General features: G+C 40.6%; 1 long non-coding RNA gene across 2 annotated transcripts in view; it reads left to right on the plus strand.

Moving 5' to 3' along the window:
• The first annotated feature begins 10,255 nt into the window (after nucleotides 1-10,255).
• The window catches only part of LOC116829526 (uncharacterized), a 29,018-nt gene continuing 21,122 nt past the window's right edge, over nucleotides 10,256-18,151 (plus strand). Inside the window, exon 1 of one of the 2 annotated variants that reach the window (XR_004374767.2) lies at nucleotides 10,256-10,371. This is a non-coding gene — a long non-coding RNA (uncharacterized LOC116829526). The remainder of the gene's footprint in view (nucleotides 10,372-18,151) is intronic. The other variant, XR_012655954.1, reaches the window with a different exon arrangement.

Consider the following 18,151-nt stretch of genomic DNA (forward strand, 5'->3'; position numbering starts at 1 on the left):
TTCAGAGCTGAAAGCGTTGAGCAGTGCAGGCAATCCTGTTCTCCCTAGGGATATTAACTGGGGAATTCATAGACTCCAAGGCCAGAAGGGACCTGCCTGACCCTCTGTGCCCACACACACAGAGCGTATTTTTAGAAATATATCTAATCTTTTTTTAAAGAGGCATGGTGATTCCACTGCCTGGAAAGCAATGGTTAATTACCCTCCCTCCCAGGAAATTGCATCTTGTTTCCAGGATGAATTGTCTAACTTTGATTTCAAGTCACTGGATCCTGTGCCTTTTGTCAGTAAGACTGCAAAGCCTCTTACTGTCAAATATCTTTTCCACATGTACACAGTGATCAAATCACCTCTCTGCCTTCTCTTCAACAAGCTGAATGTTGTCTGCTTAAGCCTTATAATTTCCTGAAATCTTTGGGGGCTGAAGACTCACACGCACGTTATATACTTCAGTTCTTCTAAGCATTCATTTTTGGCAAAGCAATCTACTAATACCTAGTGTTTTAAGGATAAAGAAGGGGTTCTCAAATATTCTCATAATCTGAACCATATCTTACTACAGAGTAAGTTTCTCGGACACTTCTCCCATTCCTAAGTCACATTGCACAGGCATACCAACTGCATACCCAGAACGCATTAGCAAGGTATTTAATGCATTTTTAGCTTCTTTTCTTGGGGTTAAGCAATAGGAAACAAGAAAGAGTAGTCTGACCAACCAGTTCTCTCTGGACTACCAGGAAAGGCTTTGGAGACTGCATTTTGAGAGCCAAATACTGCTATTTTGCTACTCTATCATTTATTTTTGGGTTTTATAGCACCAGCCTTCTACCTTAAGTGTGCCATAGTAATCAAACAAAAATTAGTACACATTTCAAATTGCCAGTGCTCCTATAGTACAAACCCATCACATAACAGCCATCCCAAGTCAAGCTCCCTATAACCAGGTCCATAGGTTCCAGAGACTGGGGGGCAGATGAACCATTGTACCTCCCCTTTAGAAAACTAGGCTGGAAAGGAGCCAGCTGTAGACTGGCCCAGCTGGCTCGCAGCTGGGTCCCACTGTGTCATGCTGGATGCAGCATACCATATAATGGCCAGGTCCAGCTCTGTGTTGTGCCACATACAGGCAGTTGGCCCTCCACCTACCAGCTGCTGAAACAATGGCAGCAGCTCCTTTTGGCTCTGGGGAGCAGCCAGGTCCAGGAAGTGGAGTGGACCTATCATCTGAGGTTGTTGGGTTCACCAGCAAGGTGATAGGCTCTGGGATGGAGGAGGAGTGTCGGTGCTTCCAGCACAGTCTTCAACCTACAGTTACTTGGAGTAAATGGAACTGCAGTCTCTTGGCTGTCTCTCTAGCAGAGCATCTGAGCATCTAAAGGGATTTCTAAGACTGGCTACCAAACCTACTGCAGTCTCCAACAGGCAGTATCCAGGTGAGGTCAATGGTACATGATGATTCACAAAGCCCATTCTCAGTACTGGACTAGATGTTAATCTCCCACACAGCAAAATATGTGCCTCAAGCCTAATGTCATGCATCAACTTTTGTCAAATGACATTCTATTGCTGACCTATTTCATTCTAACTTCTGGTGACTGGCAGTCAGTCATCTGACACAGAAGAAGCCTTCTTGTTGTAATGACTTTATATAAGCCCTGGATTTTTTTTACAGGAGATAAAGATAATGAAGTTGCCGTCATCTAACACAGTTCCCATTCAATTTCAATCACATGGTTACTTATGTTCTGTAAATTTTAGAGTATAGTAATTTTAGTTAGAGTGACCTGAGTGTTTCTCACATGCATCCACTGCAACCGCATGTGGCCACTAGGGGTTTTTCTTGTGGCAACAGCCTCTTGGGTGGTTATTGGTGGTGGTGGGGGCATGGGACAAAGCTGTAGCCCCTCTCTGGAGACACAAAAGCTGGAGGAGCAGGCATCCAGTAAGTTCCCCACCTTCTCAGAGGTGGTGAGGTCGGGCTTCAGCCCTGGGGTGGCAGGTGGCAGGCTCCAGCCGCGGGACTTACCACCCCTCCCATCACCTCTGGCCCTCACTGCCTCCCCTAGTGCCCTGTTGCCCCCAGTTCCCACTGCCTCTGTACCACCTCTGCATCTAGGGCTCAATTTGCGCCCAGGCTTGCCAGCAGGGCCACCGAGGGTGGGTTCGGGCCCCTCCAGCAAGGGTGAACCAGCTAAACAGGGCAGGGGAAGCCGGGCCCCAGGCCCCCGTCCAGACCGCTGGGCCCCAGTAATTTGTACCAGATTCCCCCCCGTCTCATCGGCCCTGCTTGCCTGGGCTGAGTAAGTCTGCTGTGAAAAGTGGTACTTGTGTGTTTGTTAATATCACTTTTCACAGCAGCCTTAGTAGCTAGCAAGTCTAAAAAAAAAAAGCAAAAGAAACAATAAGAAAAAAAAGACAAGAACATGCAAAGCACCTTATTTGTGTTTCTATTCTCTTTAGGCCCAGTAAAGAATAGAGACAACTGTACATTATTTTTATTATTGAGTCTGCAAAAAACCTCAACCCCTACATAAATAAATTACAATGATTTGGAAATAGATAGGTGCATATTCATTTGTTTATTCTAAAGTTAATTAAGTATTTTAGGAAAAATTGTCAGTGGTCACCGGCAAGAGCTGGTGGCTGCACACTGAGGCCACCAAAAATGGTTGTGAGCACCCCTGCCCTAGAACTCCCTGTATAAGTTAACAAGTTACCAAACGTCCCTGAAAATGACACAAACAAGTCAATATTCTGTGCGTTTTCTAATCAAATCGGTTATCAGAATAAAAAAAGGACAATGAATTTGCTATAATACTTATTTATTGCAACATAGTTCTTCTAGCAGTTGCTGCTGCCCTCTCCAGGGCTTCCCCAACTTTAATAGCTCATTACAACACTCAGCCATTTGCTAACTAGATTTGCATTTGAATTTAACAATTCCTGTATGTTTAGTACTGTGATCTAGGAAATCTCTTATCTTGTGATATCAAAATTCATACCCCATGTACCATGCACTGCATAACTGGCTCTGAGGTTTTTCTGGTCTGTAGCTGATACCAATGTAAATCTGTCAGTCGATTGTTTTTTTTCCATTTAGCACTCCTTTTGAAGTTGTTTTGTCAGTATTGGCTCACCTGGAGAAAGACCATAGGGTTGGAATGCTATGCCATGTCACATCTGTGGCCTGACATTTTTTATTTACTATTAGAGATTGTAAATGATAAATTTATTAATATATGATAGGACTGGGCTTGTTACTTTTTGGAGTGCACTCGTTCTACTTTTGTTTAGCAGTGCTTTGCAGTTGTTACTCATCACTCATGTGGCATTATAATCTCTGGATTAGAGTTCAATGTCTTTCCAGTTCTTACTGCTGATAATGAAACAGCAACAGAAATATTTGTGTGTGCCTCTCATCATTAGCTAAAGTAGTGCCATCGCAGGGGGAGACTTCTGGTCATGGTCTTACAGTCAGAACCGTGGGTAGTAATTACTTGCAGTATATTTACTATTTTTGATAATTTTGTTGTGAAGCTTCTGTGCTTTTAATTACAAAACTCATACAATTAAACACAACAAATCAAATAATTTTTCATATACTAGCATTTCTGCCTGTAATAAATGCTGATTTAGGCACACCATGGGAAGAGAGTGGTATAGTTTGCTGATCTTCCTAAAGAAAGGGTTCCTTGTAGTCATTAATAGTTCTCTAAGCGCACATAACTTGTCATTTCCAAGTTTGTCCTTTGATGAATATTTGGCTACAACAAGCCATGTCTCCAAATAATACAGAAAAAGAAAGTTCTCCTGGAGTATTTGCAGTGTCTGAGAATTATTTGCTTCTTTCATTGCTTAGGGCTATGCTGGGCTCTAAGGATCAAAAAGGTTTTTGTAAACACAGGTTGGTAAAGAAGGCTTATTTCTGACCTATAAGGTAGCCAGCAGCCACAGTAGATGTTATCTCTAGGAAGTGATGGCACCCAGCTATTAAAAAGGAGACTGCAGTTCATGGGGACAGAGTGAGAATGTTCCATATTTAGGAGATGTTGTCATAAGTGAGACACTCTTAATTTGAATCAAGAAGCCTGCATTCACCTGGAGGCTGTAACTTGTCTGTCTCTGACCCTGTCTACCAAAACCTTCAATTTCCTTTTACCCTCTTCTCCCCTTGAGCTGGAAATCCACACCCAACTCAGTGCACGTATTGCCATTAATGCAGGGCTCAGCTTTTCCCCCTGTAGCCCTGCTTAATAACCAAAGGGCAGTACTAAAAGAGAAGCCCGGGGTTAACTGAAAGTGCATACTATACATAGCTAATATGCTAAAGATCATATTGCCTCAAAGTCTCTAAACATTGTCCAAGTTCATAGCAATTTTATACAGTAAAGTTTTTTTTTTTTTAGAGTAACTGTTTTTACTGCCTAGATCTTCAGGACAGTCAGTTTTTATGGGAATGGAGCTTCTTCCCAGTAGTGTATATTAGGGCTGTTGATTAATCACAGTTAACTCACGTAATTAACTAAAAAAAATTAATTGCGATTAATCACAGTTAGAATACCAATTGAAATTTATTATATATTTTGGCTGTTTTTCTACATTTTAAAATATATTGATTTCAATTACAACACAGCATACAAAGTTGACAGTGCTAACTTCATAATATTTTTATTACAAATATTTGCTTTGTTAAAATGGCAAACAAAAGAAATAGTATTTTTCAATTCACCTCATACAAGTACTGTAGTGCAATCTCTTTATCGTGAAAGTGCAACTTAGAAATGTAATTTTTTTTGTTACATAACTGCACTCAAAAACAAAATAATGTAAAACTTTAGTGCCTACAAGTCCACTCAGTCCTACCTATTGTTCAGCTAATTGCTAAGACAAACAAGCTTGTTTACATTTACGGAGCTGCCGCTTCTTATTTACAATGTCACCTAAAAGCGAGAACAGGCATTCGCATGGCACTTTTGTAGCCGGCATTGCAATGTATTTATGTGCCAGTTATGCTAAACATTCACTCGCCCCTTCATGCTTTGGTCACCATTCCAGAAGACATGCTTCCATGCTGATGATGCTAATTAAAAAAATAATACATTGATTAAATTTGTGACTGAACTCGTTGGGGGAGAATTATATGTCTCCTACTCTGTTTTACCTACATTCTGCCATATATTTCATGTTGTAGCAGTCTCGGATGATGACCCAGCACATGATGTTCCTGTTTAAGAACACTTTCACTTGCAGATTTGACAAAACACAAATAAGGTACCAATGTGAGATTTCTAAAGATAGCTACATCACTCGACCCAAGGTTTAAGAATCTGAAGTGCCTTCCAAAATCTGAGAGGGACAAAGTGTAGAGCATGTTTTCAGAAGTTTAAAAGAGCAACACTCCGATTCAGAAACTACAGAACCTGATCCACCACAAAAGAAAATCAACCTTTTGTTCGTGACATCTGACTCAGATGATGAAAATGAACATGCAGGAATGAACAGTCCTTGTCTGCACTGCTTTAGATGGTTATTGAGCAGAACCCATTATCAGCGTGGGTGCATGTCCTCTGGAATGGTGGATGAAGCATGGAGGGACATATGAATCTTTAGTGCATCTCACACATAAATATCTTGCGATGCTGGCTACAACAGTACCATGTGAACGCCTGTTCTCACTTTCAGGTGATACTGTAAACAAGAAACTGGCAGCATTATCTCCTACAAATGTAAACAAACTTCTTTATCTGAGTGATTGGCTGAAGAAGAAATAGGACTGAGTGGACTTGTAGGCTCTAAAGTTTTCCTTTTTTTATTTTTGAATTCAGTTGTTTTTTGTACATAATTCTACATTTGTAAGTTCAACTTTTATGATAAAGAGATTGCACTATAGTACTTGTATGAGGTAAATTGAAAAATACTATTTCTTTTTTTTTTACAGTGCAAATATTTGTAAAAAATATAAAGTGAGCACTGTACACTTTGTATTCTGTGTTAATTGAAATTAATATATTTGAAAATATCCAAAACTATTTTAAATAAATGGTATTCTATTATTATTTAACAATGTGATTAATCGTGTGACTAATCATGACTGATTTTTTTTTAATCACTTGACAACCCTATTTTCTATAGAGATTATAAAGATTGCCTTAAGTTTTCTGTTTTTTCTTTTCTTGTACTCTATCACTTCCTGGTTCTGGTTGGGAATCTTGGGCCTAGAAGTTACAAAATATCACAGGAAGGCACTTCTAGCCCTTGTGCCCACTGAGCCATTTTCTTTAAATATCCCTCTACTCTGCTGGTGCTCTGGGAGGCTGGCCTGAATGTGCTCCCATGCCTGAGCTGTGGGAGAAGAGAAGCAAAGCCCAAGCCAAGCTGGGCTGCAAAGCAGTTGCTGCTTCAGTCCAGTACACACAACTAGTCCTGCATCCAGGGAACTGGGTGCTATCTTAGAAATGGGAAGGAAGAGTGTGCCCTTTAAGGAACTGCCTGACATGTTACCTACAGACTCAGGAATACATGCAATGCAGGGTGCGAGGAAGGAAGGGTGATGCAGTTTTCTCTGTCCTCACCTTTTCTCTGTGTACCCTGTGAGTATCTCTCTGCTGCAGCTGGGGGTGAACTTCACAGCATAGGTAGGCAGACATGCTGGTTCCACTCCACTGTGAAAAACAGCAGTATGGCTACTACATGGTAGTGGAAAGGGCTAGCAGGGGAGGGGCCAGGGGCTAGCCTCCTCGGCCAGGAGCTCAAGGGCCAGGCAGGACAGTCCCGTGGGCCAGATGTGGCCCACAGGTCATAGTTTGCCCACCTCTGCCTTAGGGTTTGATTTGCAGATGCTCTGAGCACCCATAAACCTAAGGGAAGTTAATGGGAGCTGTGGATTCATGGCACTTCTGAAAATCAGGGCCCTAATCTGTATCAATTCCCCATCTGTAAAATGGGACTAATACTTCCCTAGCTCAAAGAAGAGCCATGAGGATATCTATTATATTAATAAATGGCTCAGAAGCTATGGCGGTGCTTGCCGCAGAAAAGTCTATTAATTATTGGCATATAAAAATCTACATTATCTAGTTATTTTGATTGCCTATTTGATAGTTCTCTTAAAACTAATCTGACTTGGCAAAGGGAGAGGGAGAAAGCAGTTATTTCCGTATACAGGTGGTTTCTAAGAAGAACTTATTTTAATACAGATCTCACAATTACCCTGTTTACACTGAAGTTTGCTGATGGGGTAATCTGATCTAGATCCTGGCAGGGTTACATGATACTATAAAGGGTGAAAATAAAGCTTAAATATCACTCATGTAAATATGTAAGTAGTGCTGGCTGGTAAGTCTAGATGTGGTTTTTCAAATTATATTTATATCTGTACCTCTTTCAGTAGGGGAAGATGGTTGGTGTAGGAACAGCTACAGATGCTAAGAATATTCTCCTCAATCCTACTGAGGCCAAAGTTTACTGGCACAGAAGTAATAAACCTGCTTTTAGCAGCTATTTTGTACCACTAGTTGTGGGAACTGCACATTTTTGGGGAATAAACTGACCCCCAAAATTAAAAACCCAAACAAATCTAATAAATCTGGGTGAAAGTAATGAAATGGTTAATGCACTAGTTTTCTGTCTCTGAAGCCTCTTATTCATATCTGGTTTAGGGTACAAGTGAAATGAGTTTGGTATTCTCAGCCTACTCACATCTGGAAACCACATTTCTAACAAGTATGGCGTTCCTAAGAGTATCCAATGGTTAGGCACATTGTAAATGTTGCAGCCCATACGTTAAGACTGAGGTGTATTATTTGGCAGAACTATATGGAGAAGACAGCAGAGTGCCCGGCTTCACTGCAGTTGATGCTAGTCACATTTTTTTGTGATTATTAAATCACTAAAAAACTGCCTACACTAATTCCTGTTATGTTATGGGACCTTGTTAATAATACAGTAATTCTCTGACAGAGTGAAAACATGATTCTGTCTTGCACTTTAGGTGGTGGTCAGACCATATTGCTGAATCATGTCACACTCTGGCACATTTGCAGGGTAATAACGTGGTTCATGTTAAATACAGTTCAGTCACAAGCATTTCCTGATAGTCTTTTCCCTGCCTGGCTGGCCTTTTCCTGACAGTTGTTCTCCGGGCATGGGCTGAGAAGAGAAGTATTCAGCCCTCTTCTCATTGTGCATCATGAGATGCCTCAGCTTAATGTTGCAATGGACAAGTCTTGACCTGATGAGAGAGATGCTGAAGATCTGGCTTCCTGTCTGCTGGATCAAATATTGAGGCTCAGCTCAGGGAAGTCTAAATGCAGCTGGTGCAGCTGGGGTTTGGACTTTCATCTTCTCTCCACCCATGCTACCCAGTCTCCCAATTAGGGCAGGGAAGAGTTGTTTGTGATGTCAGATGACCACTAAGTTAGTAGTTTTTTCCATTTCTTGCATATGGTTCAGTCAGAAGTTGGCCATCACTTTTATTAAAAAAATTGCAAAATGTAGTTTTATAGCCTTGATTTTTAATACTGATGGCAATGTTTTAGTAATGACAAAAATTAGAGATTTTGTGACATTGCTAGTGTGCAATTCTCAAAAATAAACAGGAATGTGATTTGAGTATCCCCTCCCCCCAATATTCTTGTTTTCAACAAAGCAGCTGTACAGGTATATTTGGACCATCCATTATTCTTAAAGAAGAGCAGAGGAGTGAAATACTGGTTCTGTGTCCTTTATAAATTATGTATAAGGTTCTAGATTTTTTTAGATAATGAACTTTGAACACTGATGAACACTAGTGGTGTTAGGGAAGGGTGGAGCAATGAAATATCTGAACTGTCTGGTGTTCCCTGGTTGTGCAAAAGGTCTTGGAGAACTCTGATGTGGTTGGGAACTCTCAGCCTGTAACTGAAAGAGTGGGGGTGTTTGATTCTTATTAACACTGCTAAAAATCCATTTTAGTATTCTAAATAACTCAAATGCCTGATAAACTGGAAGGCTTACTTCCCCTCTAAATTACATTTTCTCCTTTACAAAATCGTCCTTATTGAAAATCCTCTGTGCCTAAGAAGAATTGAAGGCAATTAAGTAGATGCTGTCCCCTAGTGTATTTTGTTTAAACTTAAGTCTTAATTTTTGTTGTGGGTCATTGGTTTTCTTACAAGATTTTTTTAAAAAGAGACATAGTTTTAGGTTAATGTTTAATCTATTAGACCTCTCTTCTTAAAGGAATACTAAGCAAGATACAAAATGAATGCAATGTATAAAGATAAGAATTAGATGGAATAATGGCAGGGATCAAAGCATAAGGAAGCATGGCTGTCGCTTAATTGTTGTTTTAATTGGTGTCAGAATTCTACCTTCTCAAACAGCTAAAGTTGGTTGAACACTTTCCAATGGAATGTTTGTCAAAATTGCTATCTTGTTAAAAAAGACGACTTCCCACAGGAACATGTTGAAATTTTGTAAAAATTTCATTTTGGGGAAAAAAGTGAAAAGCATTTTGATAAGGTGAAAAACACTCCATTTTGACATTTTTGGACACTGATTTTTCATTCTGAAATAACTTTGTTTAGAAATTTATTTTCTATTGTAAAAGTAGTCTAAAAAACAAAAATATTTTGATTGACCCAAAAGGAAACATGAAGTTTCATTTTTCAGGCTATTTTAAAATGTTGTTTTTGTTCCAATTCAAAACTAATCAAGTTTCAAAACTGCAGAATTTCCCATGAAATAAATTCTAGTTCCCATACCACTCAAGTAACACCATTTGAAGAGAGCAAATTTTTAGGATAAGGCATAAAAGTTACATTGTTTATGCAATGGGTAACTGAACCAAGTTTCAAAACACTGAATTAAAGGAGAATACTATATAGTGTATATTTGTAGATAACTAACTTTATCTTAGTGGGCAGGCTACAGGGATATGTACATTTATATATACATTATGTATGGAGATGAAAACGGTCACTGAGAAGAGAAAACATTGGTATGCCTCAAAAGAAGCTGCACTCATATTAATTTTGACCTATGATCTAATCAGTATGCATAAATTAGACAGTCAGGCCAAATTAACAACTGAAATTAAAAAAGAAAAAATCCTGGTGCTTTGGGAAGGTCTTAATTCAGCAAGTAGGTGGCACTCTTCCCTCTGAGTCAGAGTCAAACTACTGTGCCACATCTTGTTAGTGACACTGTGCTATTGGAGGGGCTGTGTTTCCAATGAGAAGAAAAACTGCAGTCCTGGCCACTTAATTTTATTAAAGATTTCATGGCACTTTCTCCAAGAAGAAGCATATTAACCTGTGTGTCTTGGCCACATTCCATCTTGGGTATTCTCATCTATGCTACTTTTATAATTACTTTTAGCCCTTCAGCTGGGTAAGGTATTTTACTATCTCTGTTGTTGTGAAGTGTTACTGTGCATTGTTAAATAGCTGCTGTGTTTCACTTCAGAGCTGGCTGCATTTCCATGGTGGCTTAACTGAACCCTGTGTCTAGTTTGTATCTTTCTTGTTAGTTTGGAGTCTGCTCTTGAATATAAATAACAAAAACCAAAATAAGTTATATAGTTTTATCTTTCAGCCTGACTATAATAAATGTACAGTAATTTATAGGGGTTGGGGAAAGACAGATCTGGAAGTTATTGAGAACACAGTGGACTGAATTCAGAGGTGATGTGTGTTAGTTCACTTTAGACCTATTTATACACTCTCTTCACATATAAGTTTGATGTAGCTTACTTGTTAAGGAACTGGAAAAAGTAGATTTTTCTGGCCCTGTAGCCGTAGCATAAAACCAACTTGCACATGAGAAGAGTGGATATAAGTATGTTTAAAGGCCTAATCCAAAACCTACTGAAGTCAACAGGAGTCTTTTCATTAACTCCAGTCATTTTTGGATGAGGTGCTAAGGCCTCAGTTCTGAAAGGTACTGACCATTCCAGGATTGATCTAGCAAGGCACTTGAGCACGTATTTATTTTTAAGCAGACTGCTTTGCAGGATCAGAGCCAGAGTTTTCATCACCTTGCAGGATTGAGCCCTATGTGAGTTTAACTGCCTCACACACTACGTCTGAATCTGGCCCAGTGCAAACAAACAAGCTTTGGATCTTTGTGTCAGAAAACTCACTTACAGTCAGGCTGTCACAAAGTATAACCAAAGCGGACTGGATGACTTGGGGATGGTACTGATAGAGCCCTAAGCTTTAGCTACCTGCTTAGAACCTAGCAAAGCCTTGTAGGAAAAATGAGAAAGTTGTTCCATTACCATGGAAGTTTGATGGCCACATGGAATTTATTCTCATTTATACTAACCTACTAAAAAGACCAGACATTTCAAGGTGTGGGGTCCTCTTGATCTTAAACATACATTTTACTTCCAAGTGTCCACATCATCATCATAAAACAGAAAAATATAAAAAAACCCACTATCCCCGAAACTAACTGGGACCCTTTTCTGCAGTCTCAGAGTAACCAAGGAAATGGGATTAATCTCTCACCCTTGGAGGTGGTCCTACCTATACAAGGCAGAGGCATTTTGTAGGGTTTTCCCAGCCATTGCTTCTGTTCTATTAGCGAAACAGTGGGGACTTTAGTCCCCAGAGCCATTAAATTCCCATTTTCCACCAGCAGTAAACTTACTTATGAAAGATGAGGAAGGAAAAAAGTGCCATTGAAGAAAGGCAGCACTAACCACACCATGCAAGTATTCGGCCACAGGGCTCTGAGGGTTATTTAAAATAATGTGACTGACGTAGTCTGTGGAAACATGTGGTCAAAGATTTGAAAGGAAAAAAAAAGCCTCCCCAGATTTCCTGAAAACAAGCTCTTGTTCACTCATGATTATGTGGGGGAATAAGACAAGCTGTTTTTTCAAGTCTCAGGGCTTTTATCACAGTATCTGCTGTAGAAAGAGAAGTTACTACAAAAAGTGGGGAGGGGGATTTTTTTGGTAGCCAATGATAGGCCTCTGGTATAAGCAGTGCAGAACTTTCATATTTAGAGTGACTTCTAATTGTTTAAATTATGGAAGACATCAGTACAAATCCTTTGCCTCTTCTCATGGATACAATGAACTCAAATCTCTTTTCCATTTCATCTCTTTGTGCTACTTTTGTGGTGCAAACAGGATGGAATCCAGATTTAACTCCCCTATTTGGAGATATTTCGAGCAAGGGAGAGTACACAGAGGACCCTGAGCAATCTTCTCTGCTACTCTCTTCACAGCCTCTCTCCACCCCTCTCCCCAGTCAGGGAGGCAGGGTAACCAGACCCTATTACATTCTGGCTATTCCCAGCTAGTTTGACAGCCTCTTGGGGAACCATTATCAGCTGGTGCAAATTAGATCAGCTCCTGTGGGTCAGGGCAGAGATCAGGAAGCCATAATCCACAGAACACAGCAGAGAATTCGGCTTACTGGGATTACTTGTATGAGAAAGGCAAACAGGATTTGGCCTGATATCTTTGCAATGGTGATGGGGTGTTCATAAATAAGATTGCCAAAATGAAGTAGGTATTGGTCCAACGCTGTCTTCAAAACAAACAGTAAAGGTTTTATGCACATTTGATGTAGGTTTTACAATCAGAAGAAGCTATGATAGAAGCAGGGAAGGTAGAACAATCTCTTTCTCACTACTCTTCTAGGATTTACAACTGCATATCTAGTATATTTTCAGAGCCAAAACTAGCACTAATGCAACACTAGATTTTTGAGTTTACATATTCCAAACCACAGAGTTCCTGAAATGAAGGTTGCTCTGGAAATATTAATTCAGCCAAATATTGTGCCTGTATATTTTGTAACTGTGAAGGAAAGAAGAGACTTACTGTGGGCCTGTCCCCTCCTGGCTGGGTGTGGCATAGTAGGCTCTCCTCATTTAGTGTCCCCTGCCATCAGCCATTCTGGATCAGCAATATTCTTCCTCTTCTCATGACAGCCCTCAGGCCAGATCATATTTAGTCCCCCATTTCTGGGAAGGGGAGGGGTGGGTGGAAAGAGGAGAATCCAATAAACTAAACTCAGATAAACGTGACTCTTTGCCCCTATCCAGGCTCACTCCTGCACGGACTTTTCACCTCTTTTGAGACTCAACAGCGTTGTGCTCCTGCCTCTGTGCAGGGTCACAACCTGCCCCTCAGCCCTTTCTTTCAGCAGACCCAGTTCCAAATTAATAGTTCTTCTCCCACTTGTGTCAGGGTGCTTCCACTCCACTTTTTCTGGTGGGTGAGGTGGGGAACCCAGGCCCTCCCTATCCTCTGGGTGTCAGTACAGGGACCCCATGGCCAGTAGCTAAGGTCTGCATTATACATTGACAAAGTGTAACATGGTAAGGTTTACATTTAGCAAGGAAAAGGGACTAGACAATACTACATATATGCAGCATAATTGAGTTAATGTGATTGGTGACTGAAGTCAATAGAAGGCTTCCACAGACTTTCAATCAGGCTATGTAAGGCCACTCATGTGCTTACGTATTTGCAGGATTATGCCCTGAAACTTTTCAAACACCTTGTGAGAGTGGACAAACGGCATTATATTGGTAATCTGGTAATGCAAGCAGAGGATGCAGCTGCTGGTAGTGAACAAGGAACCATTTAGAAAATGACACGGCTTATCAGTGTTAACTGGCAGACACCAACAAACACTCACATCAGGAACAAATAAGGACACCTACTAACAACTGAAAAAAAACCAAGAAATGCGCTGGACAGAGCATTTCAAAGACTTGCTGAACAGGGAGCCACCTAAAGAGGAAGCAAACATCCAGGAGGCAGAAGAGGATCTAGATATCAACACAGACACCTCAACTAAGGAAGAGAACATTCAAGCCATCAAATCCTTAAAAAATGGGAAAGCTCCTGGCAAGGATAACTGAGTGCAGAATTGTTCAAGGTAAATCCTAAAATAGCAGCCTCTATCCTGGTCCCTCTATTTACATCAGTCTGGGAAAGGGAAAAGTTCCAGATGACTGGACCAATGGGGTAATAGTGAAGATACCAAAGAAAGGAACTCTCAGTAATTGTAATGACTGGCATGGTATCACACTTTTATCTGTGACAAGCAAAGGATTGTAGAAGATCATAGTCCAGCATATATCAGAGGCCGCTGACAGCATTCTCAGAAAAGAGCAAGATGGTTTTCGGAAAGGGGGTGGATGCACAGACCAGACCTTCACTCTATGAAACATAATAGAACAGTGCTTAGAATGGCAATAGCAACTCTACATACATTTCATAGAGTTTGAGAGGGCTTTTGATAGCATTCAAAGGACCAGCCTATGGCACATTCTGCGGACATATGGAATTCCTTTCCATATAATCAACATCATCTAAAGCTTCTATTTCAACTTTATTTGCAGCGTTGATTATAATAAGCTCAGTTCTGAAGTCAAAACAGGAGTATGTCAGGGGTGTGTCATGTCTACAATCCTCTTCAACACTGCCATTGACTAGGTAATGTGGCGTACAACAGAGGACATGACAAGGGGCATTAAATGGACACTCTTCTCATCCCCTGAAGACCTGGACTTTGCAGATGTCACTTTCCTATCACATACCCAACAGCATATACAAGAAACAACAACTTGATTCAATGCGTTCAGCCAGCAAATTGGACTGAAAATCAACTGCAATAAGACAGATGTCCTGACTTTTAATATTGTCTCACCATTTCCAGTATAGATAGAGGATCACATTCTCACCAATGTAGAAATAGTCACATACTTGGGCAGCACCATCAGCCAGGATTGTGGAACAAGCCAGGACATCTGGAACAAAATCAGTGAAGCCAGGAACACCTTCAGGAGCTTAAATACAGTCTGGAAATAATCAAAATACAACACCAAAACCAAACTCAAGATTTATCAGAGCTGCGTACTTTCAACACTACTTTATAGCTGGGGAATGAGAAAGTATGACATGTCCAAAGTGTCTTCACTCCATACAACCTGCCTCAGAAAAATCCTCTGTATCTTTTGGTCTAGAACAATCTCAAACCAAGATCTATTGACACAGTGCAGTCAAGAGGATCTAAGCACCAGGAGGTGTTGGAGACAGATCGGTCATGTGCTTCGGATGGAAACTGATTCCATCACCAGAGTAGCAATAAGATGGACACCTGTAGGCTAGCGAAAATAGGGCCGCCCAAAAACATGGCAAAGAGCTGTGGAAGCTGAGCTGAAAAACCTGGGGCACAGCTGGGGAACTATTGAAAGAATTGCCACAAACAGACAGGAGTGGAGATCCTTCATCACTGCCCTAAACACCAGAGGCTTATTAGGAACATAATGATAATAACGACATGTTGGTAACATGAAAGGAAAGATGGAATCAGATGGCTAGAGGAAACTGGTTTCCATTTCATATACATAACCTTTGAAGTAGACACAGTCAGTGTAAATGTTTGCGTCTTCTTGAGATCAGAATGTCAAGATACTACACATTAAAGCAAGTGTCACGGAGCCAAGTATGGTAATGTAGAAAACTAACAGTAAGTCTCCAAAAAGCTAACAGGGAAATCATCTTCCTCTAAAAAAGCCAGATAGCGCCACTCCATTCTTCTGTAGTTGAAATCTTCCAATGGAAGTGAAGCTTCTGTGATTTAGGGGGTCTCCTGAAAAACACTATGGACTAAATCTTGCTGTCTGTCATACTGGAGTACAAGGAAGAGAGGTAGAAGGGAACGAGGGTACATGAAGCCTCTTTTCCAAACCAAAGGAAAAAAACAGGCTGGCATGTCACTATAGCTCTCGAGAGTTGTAGGAGAACAGGTCCTAATGCATCAGCCCGGGCACAATTCGTCAGTTGGTTTGCAGGTTAAGAAGTAGGGGGTTCTCTAGCTCCCAGTCATCTGGGCATGCCCAATGTGGTTAGCATCAAGAATTTCATGTCATCAGGGTGGACATACTTTGCTGAGCTCAGAGATTCAACATGTGCTTCCCAGCCTTGTACTCTGTTTCTCCTTGTGGGTTCCTAGCAGGCAGCAGTTAAATCTGTAGTTTCCCTTGGTGCACCAGGCAGGACAGGATTTATTCTTGTTCTCTTAAAGAAAACATAGGGAAAAAAGAGATTTAAAAATTTCACTCCCCTACTAGTCAGATTAGTGGAAGTGCAGGGAGAAAGAGGGCAAGTGCCCGTGGCATTAGCAGCCTCAGGAGGCAAAGCAGGTTAGTGCCGGAGGGAGTATGGTGCAGATACTAGATCTAGTGAAGTTCATAAAAGCACATTGGAATAAAACAGAAATACCTCTAGCATCAGGATTCCCAGGAACACTAGCTATAGCAAAAAACAACGAGTCCGGTGGCACCTTAAAGACTAACAGATTTATTTGGGCATAAGCTTTCGTGGGTAAAAAACCTCACTTCTGATTCATGGCTACCCCCTGATACTTAGCTACAGCAAGACTCCTACTATGTGCTGTGGAAATGTAGTTCAAGAAACTAGTATGTTGACTACTTCAAAGTTTCACCAGACTTAGTCTTGCCATATATGTACATCAGGAGTTTTTGCTGCTCCAGAGAGAATAATAAACACTGTTCAAAGTCTATGTGCTCAGACTTCATGTCTAGAGTTGACAAATGAGTGGTATAATTCTGTCTCAAAATATACCATGAAGCAGAGGGATGATATATATCCCACAGTAAATAACAGAGTAATGGATATGACTATACTGATTATGCTAGATCTTTTAAGTGCCAGGAGAATAGCAAATGGTCTATGAAGAACTATTCTGCTAACCCGAAAAACAACTCTTCTATTTCTCATTTGAACCCCATCACTGTAGCTATGATTTATTATTGGGTAAGTAGCCATGTTGCCAGATTTCCTCCTCCCTTATAATAAATTATGCAAATCCCTCTTGAACTGATTTAAACCACTTGCTTCTATTGCCAGTTCTGGTAGTTTGTTTCTTATTTGAACTGACCTTTGTGCAAATTCTGCCTGAATTGCTTCTAGGCTAGGGTTCTCCTTAAATCCCTGTTGGCATCAGCAATTGTCTCCAGTTTTTCCATTGCTGGCAATAGGTTTCATACCAGGCAATATTGACTAGTGATGTCAAGAGGTCAGTCTTGTCTTGTCTTTGTTATCATCTCTAGCAGCTGACTGGCAGTTTATTCCATGCTTTTCAAGAGCTTATGAATCAGCATGAGACTCCCCTCCTCGGAAAGTTTGCTTCCCTCTGTGGCCTTAGTGAACTTTAATTTGTAATACTTTGTACTGCTAAATCTTGATGTAGTCTGGTTGTGCACTTATGATTGATCCAATTTCTTTGGTGTCTTTTAAGCAATCTGGTGCACAGAATGGCACACGCAATAGCATACTCCAAGTATCAAGTGGCAAAATAAGTTTTACAGTTTTCTACTTTGCACTGACACACTGGAATGTTTGCTGCCAAACACACTACATTTGGATTCATTGTGTTATCCACAGTTGCTCTTTGCAGGTCTGTCATTTTCTGAGCTCAGCATCAGACTAGCCCCTCTGATAAATGTTAAAGACATGGCTAAGTGACAAAGTTTGGGTATAAATCTGGATTTTCCCCAGAGCTCAGATCCAGGATTTTTGTGTGATCCATTCAGAGAGAAAAACTCAGATCTGGACTCAAACTTTTATCAAGTTTGGGGTGTTCAGATCTGGGAGTTGGTTTTGGGACCATATCTCATAATTGCGAAAATGAATTACAATGAATTGCTAGGGGTGGAATTTTCAGAACGGCTCAGCCCCACAGTTGAGGCTAGTGTTTCAGAAAAGTTCGACTCCCATTTAATCACTAACATAAATGACTAGATTTTCAAGAGATCATCGCTGAGGGTGCAGAACTCTTTTAAATCAGGTCAGAAGCAGCACAACAGGAACTACTGGGCACTGATCTCTGAAGAACCTCACTCCAGATCCTGAGCTCTTGAAAACTAGCATGGAGCTATTTGGAAGTCTGGCTCCAAACCTTTTGTGGATTTGTTCATCTTATCCCGGATTACTCACTCGCTTCCCCTTTGCCCCATATCTGTGCTATACTCTGATTTCCTCATCCTGGGGAATTATTTTCTCATCCTTGTGATTTTACATAGCACAGTTAAATAAAAGACGGTTTAATGCTGCTGATCCTTTTGGCACTCTACCTGTCAGGATAAAATGAGAATAAAAGCTAAGCTTTTCTTG

Source organism: Chelonoidis abingdonii, chromosome 5, assembly GCF_003597395.2.
Source record: "Chelonoidis abingdonii isolate Lonesome George chromosome 5, CheloAbing_2.0, whole genome shotgun sequence".
In the NCBI taxonomy this organism is placed as follows: domain Eukaryota; kingdom Metazoa; phylum Chordata; order Testudines; family Testudinidae; genus Chelonoidis; species Chelonoidis abingdonii.